Source organism: Olea europaea, chromosome 12 (assembly GCF_002742605.1).
Source record: "Olea europaea var. sylvestris chromosome 12, O_europaea_v1, whole genome shotgun sequence".
Lineage (NCBI taxonomy): Eukaryota > Viridiplantae > Streptophyta > Magnoliopsida > Lamiales > Oleaceae > Olea > Olea europaea.
Genome location: NC_036248.1, coordinates 20726729 through 20737411, shown reverse-complemented (window position 1 = coordinate 20737411; position 10683 = coordinate 20726729). Strand labels below are relative to the sequence as shown.

The 10683-nt window shown below is 32.6% G+C and overlaps 1 pseudogene; it reads right to left on the bottom strand.

Moving 5' to 3' along the window:
- Window positions 1–7401: 7401 nt before the first annotated feature.
- On the bottom strand, window positions 7402–9719 carry LOC111406749 (annotated as a pseudogene).
- Between the last annotated feature and the right edge of the window lie 964 nt (window positions 9720–10683).

The window sequence follows — 10683 nt, the reverse complement described above, 5'->3', positions numbered from 1 at the left end:
AATTTGAGACATTAGGATTACTTGGTGTAATTGCTTGCATGCATAGTGGGTTAGGATGCATTAGCAGTGTGTTGTGTGTCTTTTGGTGAGGTGGAGTATAGATGCCTAAGGGTACATGGTGGTTTGTACCGAGGGATGTAGAGTGTGACATTTGGATCACGAGTGGAGATGTGATCAAATGTCTAGAATCCTTTATCTGGAAAGAGACCCTGATCAGGTGGAGTGTGAGAGAGACACTTCTATCACTTCTGTTAGGTGGAGACCCATTATCCACGTAGGTTGGGAGAAGTGATGTGGAGATAGAGGATTATCCCGTGGACTTAGGATCTATTGTGACTCACCAGTTAGACATGAGTTGAGTGATCTGTCTAGTGAGCGTGGTGGGCGATGAGAGGAGATATGTGTTCTCAAGGTGTGAGCAACACGGAATGGGATAGGATAAGTGTGGTGAAATCTTTTCTTAGGGTCATTTATGCATGTGTTGCATATGTGGTTGACCGTAGTTTGATTGACTTGGTGTTAATTTATGGTTCTATGTGAACATGTTTCTGAAAAGATCTGTGTGTTATCCTATAGTATATTGTCATCGCATGTGTATTTGCTCTTGATTGATTACTATTAAATATTTGCTTCTACTTGGGTGTTTTTGACCTTAGTCCCAGTGAGCACATGGAGCAGGTATGGTATGTGTTTCAAGTTGGAAACACGAGGTAAGGTCTGTGATCCAATTTTATTGGCTACCTTGATTATGCAAGTGTTAACTATGTATTTTGATTGCTTGCAGATTTATTAGGCATCAAGGTGGAGATTTGTTGGGTTTTTGATACCCAATAAATTCGGGGTTATGATGTTAACGTGTGTTAATATTATTTCATAGGCATAAATCGATGAATGAAATAAGTCCAACAACCAAGTCCATGAGCTACACCTGGCCCAATTGTATTCCTTATGGATGACTTGAATCTTGGCTCGTTTACCCCTTTAATGGCCCAACTTAAAGCCTAACCCTAGAGTATATATATGAATATAACCCTAGCCTCTTTGACATGATGATTGTGAGACTTTGTGTGAGAAAATGGACAATCCCGGCTACCCTCTTGGTGAGTGAAAAAATAGCCCCTAGAAGTGTCGAAAACACCTGTTTACTTTGTGTAATTGGTGGTTCCTTCATAGTATATCTTTGTAATGTCTTCTCCTAATCTTTGTGGCCATAAATCATCGTCCTTTCTTGTCCTACGTGGGTAAGATTGTATAGCAATCAAGGTGAATCAATTGGTTGTGGTTTGGAGCCGTTTGGATTGGTTGTTGGTAGAGAAAGGTACGTTGGACTGAGCCTGAAAAACCACCGTTTGAAGATCTTTTGAGAGAGCTTCCGCAACAATTAAGGAATAGACTCATATTTTCTTCCTATGATTAAACATGATTATGTAATAAACCTTATTTCTCTCCTTCCACAAGTTTCATTTCTTGTTCATTGTGATCTACATGATTTGAATCGCGTATGGGAATGGTTACCCTTTATGGCTATTAAAATTTGGGTGTGACCCAAATACTTTAATAAAAATAATTAAGAGTTCTAATTAAAGTACACATTAAGAGAAATTCTATTGGAAATGCTTTTGGAATTCTATTCGAAATTTATTTGACAAATTCTAATTGAAATTCTATTTGGAAACTCTATTATGAGTTAGAATTTGTGTTGGATTTAAAGAAATCAAAATAAGGAAACTTTTGGACATTCTATCTCATCTATAATTCTATTTATAGGGCTTAAATTGTTCCTTATATATATTTGGTTCTTCTTTACAAATTAGTTAGGTTGTTTAACCTCATTATAAGTTAGACAAATCATAAACCCAAAATCGTTGTACTCTCTCTCCATATTATAGTAAAATCTCTATCTTCCGTAAATTATTTCCTTCTTGTGTTCTTCTAATCTTTACTTCACATAATTGTTTTAATCTCTTATCTTTTATCAACAAGTGGTATAAGAGTTGTTCCACTTTCAACAAAGTGATTTCAAATTTGGTCCAATTTATAAGAAGTGGTATTAGAGCTTTTGGTTTTGAAATTCATAGGAAGATCGAGATTTTTTGTGATGATAACGACAAAGTATGATATTTCACTATTGGATCATAGTACAAAATTTTCGTTGTGGTAGATTAAGAGGCGAGCAATGCTTACTTATATGGGATTGATTTTGTTGTGTTTTTTGCATGTTTCATATTTGTTGTTTAAAAACATGATCTTATATAGTCGTAATCTCATATTGTTGAGTTTCATGGAGATGGCCTTGTTCTAAATGGTGGTTGTGCAATGGAGAAATTAAGGTCTAACTTCAAAATTTATTGCAAGAATTTGGGGCACGTAATTAAGGATTGCCATAAGTTGCATAATAGAGAAAATTTGGCTACAACTTTTCAGAACGAAAATCAATTATATACTTTATGTGAAGCCATTGTTGAAACTTTTTACAGTGACAGAGAGCTTTTACTTATGTTTGACTACAACTCTAATATTGACAAAGCTTGAATTTTGGATACCGCTTGAACTTTTCATATGACTCCTAATTGGGATTTATTTTCAAAATATGAAGAAGTTTCAAAAAGTGTTGTGATGACCTATAATTATACATCTTGTCAAATAGTTGGTATTAGTCGGGTCAAAATGAAGATGTTTGATGGGACAATTAGAGCACTTGATGCAATGAGACATGTTCCAGACCAGAAGAGATATCTTATCTCCTTAAGTGAAGTTGGAGTCCTGAATGTTCTTAAAGGAGCCCATATTTTGCTATATATCTTGAAGTGTTATATAGAATCTTTACATAATCAACATATATCAAGAACTCAGGTGGATTTAGAGTTGGCTTCTATACAATTGGAGTATAATTTCGGATCTTCGTTTAAGAATACATCTCAGTTGAATTTTTAAGATATGGGTAAATCCGTGTTACCACCATTATCGACGGTGTTATCATATTCACTTGCTAGAAATAGACCCATTTTTTGCCATAAGATTCCATATTTGTACAATTCAATTGATTTTGTTGATGTTTTGAATGCAGCTAAGGATGTTGATTCTAGCCAAAATCCTTCTTTTGATGCATTCACTTGTAATTCTGTTATAGGGCTTGTGTCAACACTGTTTAGTGGTCATCAGATCACTTTTGCTCTAGTCAGGATAGTAGAGGTGGATAATATTTTCAGTTGATATTATTAATGGAGAAGTTTGTTTGTATTTTTCATTGAAGAGTTTAAATTTATTCCTTACAGTGTAATTTGTCTCCAGTTGGAGAATTTTTTTAAGTTTTGTTCATTGCAATGAAATTCATGTCAAAGTGGAAATTGTTAGAATTTAGGTATGACCCGAGTTCTTTGTTGAAAATAATTGAGATTTCTAATTAAAGTACATAGTTAGATAAATTCTATTTGGAATGCATTTAGAATTCTATTCAAAGTTTACTTGACAAATTTTAGTTGAAGTTTTATTTGGAAGCCCTATTGAGATTTGAAATTTGTGTTGGACTTAAAGAAATCAAAATAAGGAAACTTTTGAACATTCTATTTCATCTACAACTCTATTTCTAAGACTTGAATTGTTGCTTATATATATTTAGTTCTTCTTTACAATTTAGTTAGGTTGTTTAACCTCATTATGAGTTAGACAAATTATAAACACAAAATCATTATTTTCTTTCCCATATTATAATAAAATCTCCATTTTTTGCAAATTATTTTCTTCTTGTATTCTCGTGATTTTTACTTCATATAATTGTCTTAATTTCTTAGCTTTTCATAACAAGTGGTATCAGAGTTATTTCGTTTTTAACAAAGTGGTTTCAAATCTGGTCCGGTTCATAACAATGGCTAATTTATGCATGTTACAGATCACACATTATAGAATACAATTCATCTGGTTTTTTGTGTGACTTTTTGGTATATTACAGATTTCAATTTATATCAGCTTATGCTATAATTAGATGACACTTCAATTCAGATTCACAACTATCTCGTTATATTTTAGATCCTCATTGCTTCACAGTTGCATGATTAGCACTATTGAGATGATTTCATGATTGTTACTCGGTACAATTTTTCAAAAATGTTTATTAGATTATTATAATCAAATAAAGTTACTAGAAAAATCAAGATTTTTGTACGTATGTGCGTGAAAGAAAGTATACTTATATGCGAACTTTCGATTCTCTAAATTACAAGCTCATATTCTAGCATTTTCTTATTAGGAAGTAGTTGAGATTTTTAACTTCTTTTTGGAGAACCTTTAGTTTCAGAGCTAGAGCCACACGATCAAATTTGTATGACTCAATTCCCTTGAGAATTTTCTTATTACATATATATGGGTCACATGTTCAGTATATTTTGTATATATCATAATTGTTCAATGTTACTAGAGGCAAATCAAGATTTGTGTATATATGTATGAGGAAAAGTATGCTTATTTGCATACTCTTTTGCTGAGTTACAGACTTATATATTTTTTAAATAAAATTATTTGTACATCTCCTTTTTCACTTGGTGGACGGATGGATGATATGTCAGTTTTATAATGGTTCGATTAAACATGGGAGACGTGAAAGGTGGTGTGAATTATGTCGAGCGTAAATTCGATAAGTCAAAGTGTAAAAAGAGGTGTATATGTTGCAAGATTGATATTTCCTAGTCTTTTCTTATCACAAAGCAATTGAGATTTTGAGCTGCCTTTTCGGAAGACCTTTCGTTTCAGAGTTAGAGCCATATGATCCAATTGTTTGTATGGTTCAATTCCGTCAAGAATGTAGTAATTACATATGAGTCACGTGTTCAATTAGATGGGCTTGCCACCTTTTATATAAATTATTATGCACTGTTTAGGTACGTTGTAGTGGAAATTACGCCTCTTATATACAATTTAATAAAATTTCAAATTTTACTATGTAATATTTTTTTTTTTAAATTACTTTAAAATTGTATTAAAAATGAAAAGGGGAATATCACTTAACTCATTCATGATAATCAATTATGGGCTGATTTTACTCCACCCAATACATCCCTTACTTCAATTAACCCATATTCAACTAACTGTATTATTTCACGATCAGATTTACAACACAAAATCAACAGCATAATTTTGAATTGGGGTAAAACAATGAATACCCAAAGTCAGAATATAGAAAGATTTAGTTCATAATTATATTTAAATATTAGTACATATATGCCACTATATATTTCATTCAAGTCAACATAAATTAAGAATGCTGCATACAAATTGTGAAACCATACTTCATTTAGTAAAATAGAGTTGAAGAATCTAAAAGTCAAATCAAATTATATATACTTAAATCACAGAATATTTCCAGCTACATTTCCTCGTAATCTAGAAGATTCAATTAGGGAATATACGTTTATGCAACAATGTTTATTTCTTTATGGATTGATATTGAAGATGAAAGAAACCAGATTTTGATTCTAGTTTCAGTACCTTTTGTCCATTATGAATTATGAATTTTTATTGATTTTGGGGAGTAATTACTCGATAGGCTTAATGTTAGGATGACTTGAAAAAATGTCAGTTACACTATTGTTTGAAATATAAATTTGGTATGCAATATTTCTTAAATTATTTAGCAATCCTGGTAGTATATTTTGAATTATAAATGTAATATATTATTATCGAATTTTTTTCGTAATGATACAAACACGAAATTTTTTGTAAATTGTAACATCAGTTGGGGTTCGCATTGCAGCTTTTGTATATAATTGTGAGTAATTATTTTATTTTATTATTATTATTATTTTTTTTATTGAAGGGGCAGGTGGTTCCCAACTTGTTAAATAGAGCTGTGCATGGGAATTCTATTGCATTCCGATTTGGTTTTACAGGGGAACTCTGTCAAAAATTTTCTGAATTACTTTTAGTCAAAGAAAAGGCCTATAATCAAATGAAAGTTCAAGTTAACCTTAGTGGTGTGTGCAGACATTCATCATTAGGGCACATTACATTTCGAGTCCACTGGAATGATTCTTAATGGGTCATGTAAATTGACGTCATAACTCACAAGCTATGATACCCACGATGTTCTTCCAAGTACAGAAAGATGGCTTGCCTAATATTCTTGGAAATTATGGAAGGAGTTGACTTATATTCAAATTTGTAGAACTGGTGAAAGAATGTGAGTGCCAATTTGACATGGCTTTTAAAAAGTCAAATGAATCTGTTGAGATTCAAAAGCTGTTTTTGCATCTGGTTGGCTAACTTTATATAAGTAATTCTTCTAGTTAGAAGTGTTTTTAAAGGAAGCTAGTTCTATGTAATTTTCTCTAAAGCACTTTCGGAATATGAAGCATTTTTAAAAATTAGTATTCAAGAGCAAAAAAAAAAAAAATTATACCAAATGGGCCCTGATTCTCTATGCTGATAAACATGGGTGAAATTGAGTGTTGAGCATCCAATTATATACAAGTCTATGTATTCCATATTTACTTGTACTTCTTTTACTTCTGCTTTTAATTAAAGTTTTCTGGGTCAATACAGCAAAAGTATACTATTCAATGAAATTGTACAATATTAACACTTCTTTTGAAAATCTACTTGTATGCTAGGCCAAACATCCTCAGAACATAAGCTGCAATAAGATACCTTTTCTCTTATAAAGAAAGTTGATTCGTTGTTACGTCCATCCCACCTTACGAAACATGTAAGAAATGGACATTCCAATTAAAGTATTGGCAAGGTGTTTCTAAATAGGTGTATTTATAATTATGGGTGAATGAGTAGAATCAAGCTAGATGTACATCCTTGTTAACAACAAGGATGACATCCTCCCCTATGTGCCGGAAATCTGTACAATGATGTGATGAATGTTTTGAAAATCAAGAGTATAGATTTTGTCATGTGGAAGAGTGTAAATGAAGGTGTATAAGAAAGTGTACATGTAGCATAATTGGAATGAGTAATAGAGAAGTGGGTGATACTTATGGGCCTATGAATTAATGCACAGATATTAAGCGAATTGATCAAAAATATTTTTCAATCAAAGTATTTATATATCCCTAAAAGCACTTTTCCAAACATATGCTAAATATTATGATATGGAAAGAGGATAATTCTTTTATATTACTACCCCTGATAAGACTTTCAGAATCAGGGATTTAATCTACAAATTTTATATGAAAATAAATATGGCCTCATCCAATCTTAGCCACCACATATATATATATATATATATAGCTTGATTATATGTATCTATAAGTAGGGCCCCCTAAGGGTGGCTAACCAGCCACCACTACAATGAAGCCTTTACTGTCGGGTTGCACAAGCGAAAATAAACAATTTTTCTTTTCTTTTTTCTTTTTTTTTTCTTTCTTTTTTTTTCCTGTGTCCAGAAGGGTCTAATATAGCCTAAAATTGACCTCCATCAAATGTCTGTCCAAATTGCCAATTCCCCGGGGCAACATTATAGGTAGTGATAGTTCTTCCATCATGGTGGTGACTTGAAACGAGAGGCTTTGGCCGTTGAGGTATGGGTTGCTTTGCCAATTTTGCCCCTAGTTGCTGGACATTTGCTGCCATTCTGTGTTAGAACCCTTGATTGATACAGAATGGACATCCTCCGCACCACTAACATTTGTGACCAATACAAGGTTAAAGTAGGAATGCCCATTTATTGTGAATCTTATTCCTCCCTTCTTCGTACAAGGCACCCTGTCGAGATCAACAATTAAAATAATATCATAAATGCATATTCAGAAGGCGTAATTATAAGAATTCTAGTCTCGTTTCTTTGTAATAATTTGCATAAATAGGTAGCGGCAAGCAAGGGCGGAGCCAAGAATTTTGTCCAGTGCGGGCAAAATTTAGTCAATGTCGGACTTTTCGATTATGAATTTAATGATATTACAATAATGCTAAAAATAACATTGTGACAACACTAATAAGATTATCATTTTCTTCCTTATTCTAGTATCTATAGCAAGTTGTGCAACAATAAAAATCAATTCTATTCGATATCTCCTCATCAACATTTTCTACGAAATTTTTTTTTTTTAAAGGATATCTCCATTGACATTTCACACTAAAATAAACCACAAGTGACAGTTAAATATTAATTGATAAGGAAATAATTACAATTTTTTACAAATTGGTAGAGCACTAGAAAATCATCACTAATTGTTTGATTAATTGACAAAAATCAAGATTTTAAGAATCCATCACAAATATTACCAATATTCAATATTCACATAATCATAATCACTAATATTAAATAGAAAAATCACATGATCAAGAAACTTTTTGCTGCAAATTTGAGGGTCCAAGGAAACGTGGGTTTTAAGAAAAAAAATGAACTTTGAAAATATTTCAAAATGATGGCAGATTAAAGGAAATTTTTTAATTTCTTGTCGAGGGGAAAGAGTTAGAAAATGTCACCGTGCACTTGGAGTTGGGGTAAATTAGTGTATCGATTTGACTATGAATAAAAGTAAAACCCAATGCTTAAAAAAAAAAAAAAAAAAAAAAAAAAAAAAAAAAAAAAAAAAAAAATTGGAGTCCAGTGCGGGCATTTGCCCACACTGGACACTGAGTGGCTCCGCCACTGGCGGCAAGACTCAAATTCATGATCTTTACCTATCATGAAGAAGTTGGGTTTTCATTGTTCAACTTTTTAGACTATGGTAATGTGATCAATACCTTCGGAAAGAAACCGGGACAATTCCAGCTCGATATTCAACAATCTGCAAGAAAGCGGGCTCGGCCAAATCAAAATGCTGGAGGGGAGGATTGCACCACCCACCATTGTCATTAGACAGGCCAGGTTTAGGTGGGCAGAAGTTTGTAGCCGTGACGGTTATGGTCCCCGGGAGGCACCATTGCACGTCGTTGATGCACGTCATCTCATAGCACGCATCGCAGCTCAAGCCATTGTTGAATAGAGCTGTGCTTAGTGCTGCTGTGTTAGTGCCACACCCTTGACCGTACAAGTTGCCATAGCCGCAAGCTCCTCCCGCATTAGCATTCAATCAAGAACTCTATGGTTTATTTGATAAGTAGATTGTATGATACTAATGAAGAAAAATAAGCTAAAATATTTCTTATTATACTATATCCATGTCCGTTCTGGGATGCCCTTAGGTAATAAAATCGAGAAGCATTTCACATACCCATCGTGCCTGATGCATCGCCTTCTCCATAGAAAGTAGCATGACCACTTTGCGATCCTCCATAATCACCATAGATTCCATGGATGCATAAGAAGGAAAGGAGAGAAACAATGGACACTACTTGGGATAGTCATTAAGAAATACAAGAATGTATATGGAGGGAAGGAGACTCAAGTGTTGAGGGCTTAGTACCAAAAAAAGGGTTATCATGGCTTCATTTATTTCGAAAAATATTATCTAGGATTAGGGGATAGAGATGAATAATCATGATTTACAGAATGACAATGTGGATTGTATTAACTGATTTTTAACTGGCCTCCTTTTTTTTTTTCTTCTATGTTTTTTCTCTTTCAATCTCTTTCATGTTATCATTCTGTATATCAATCTGTAAATCATAATGTACAAATAGCATTACTCCATAGATATATTGGGCATGTATGTATAGTAGAAAATGACCGGTTTGAAAGAACCACAAGTGAATCAAATTTATTTAGGTCACGTACAACTGAAGATGCACACGCAATTGTTCCAGCTTGAAGTACCATCTACAAGCACATGCATTTCTCCACTGTATCTTTCTCTTCATTCTCTATTCTATTTTTCATTTAATTCTTAGACTTAATGTCAAAGCTTCATTATATATTTATGCGATTTTCATGATAACACAACCGGTTGGTGTGTAGTCAATGTAGGTATGTCTGGTATGCTAGACTATATAAGATAACTAATAAATTGTCACGCGTCTTTTGTAATGTTGTCTAAAACTATCCAATTCATCATACAAAATGTGCGTTGGTATTGTAGCTTCTCTACTTATATAGTCACTTTGTTTGAACTCGATTCATACTTACTTGAATTAACCCTACACATTTGACTCAGTTCGGCCAACCTTGTTTCATCTAACTCAACTTTATAGTTGATGATAAATTAAAATCCATTTTTACCAAAAAATAGAGTGTTAGCATAATATTTCATTTATAAGTATTTTCTCAAAACAATGTACCGCATAAAATTATTAGTGAAAAAACACGATCAAAAGTTGTTGCCTTAGGTTAAAGTAGAACGTCTTTGACAACCAAAACCAATATGCAATTAAAAGGATGAGCATTTAAGATCTTAGAGCCTATATTTGTGGCATGGACCATGTGTCCACTTATTATGATAATTAATCGCAGAGGTTTGAGATTGTAATTTTAAGCTCAATGTGATGAACATGGCTATATAAACATTAAATTCTAAATATTTCACATATTATTAGCATGCAATTGAATTATCAGTTTTGCTACAAATACCAATAAAAAAAAAAAATTTGACAAAATTTTTATAGAGAAACACTTGGCAAATTTTCATTGATTTTTAACACAACAAACATAGAAATTACATCATACAGATGCTGCCAATACAACACATGTATCATTTTTGTCAATAATTTTCTGTACCTATAAAATTATATTTGAATTATATATCATGCACCAACGTGCAAGTTTTTTAATTTTCTTATCCTCGAACATTTAAGGGATTTTAT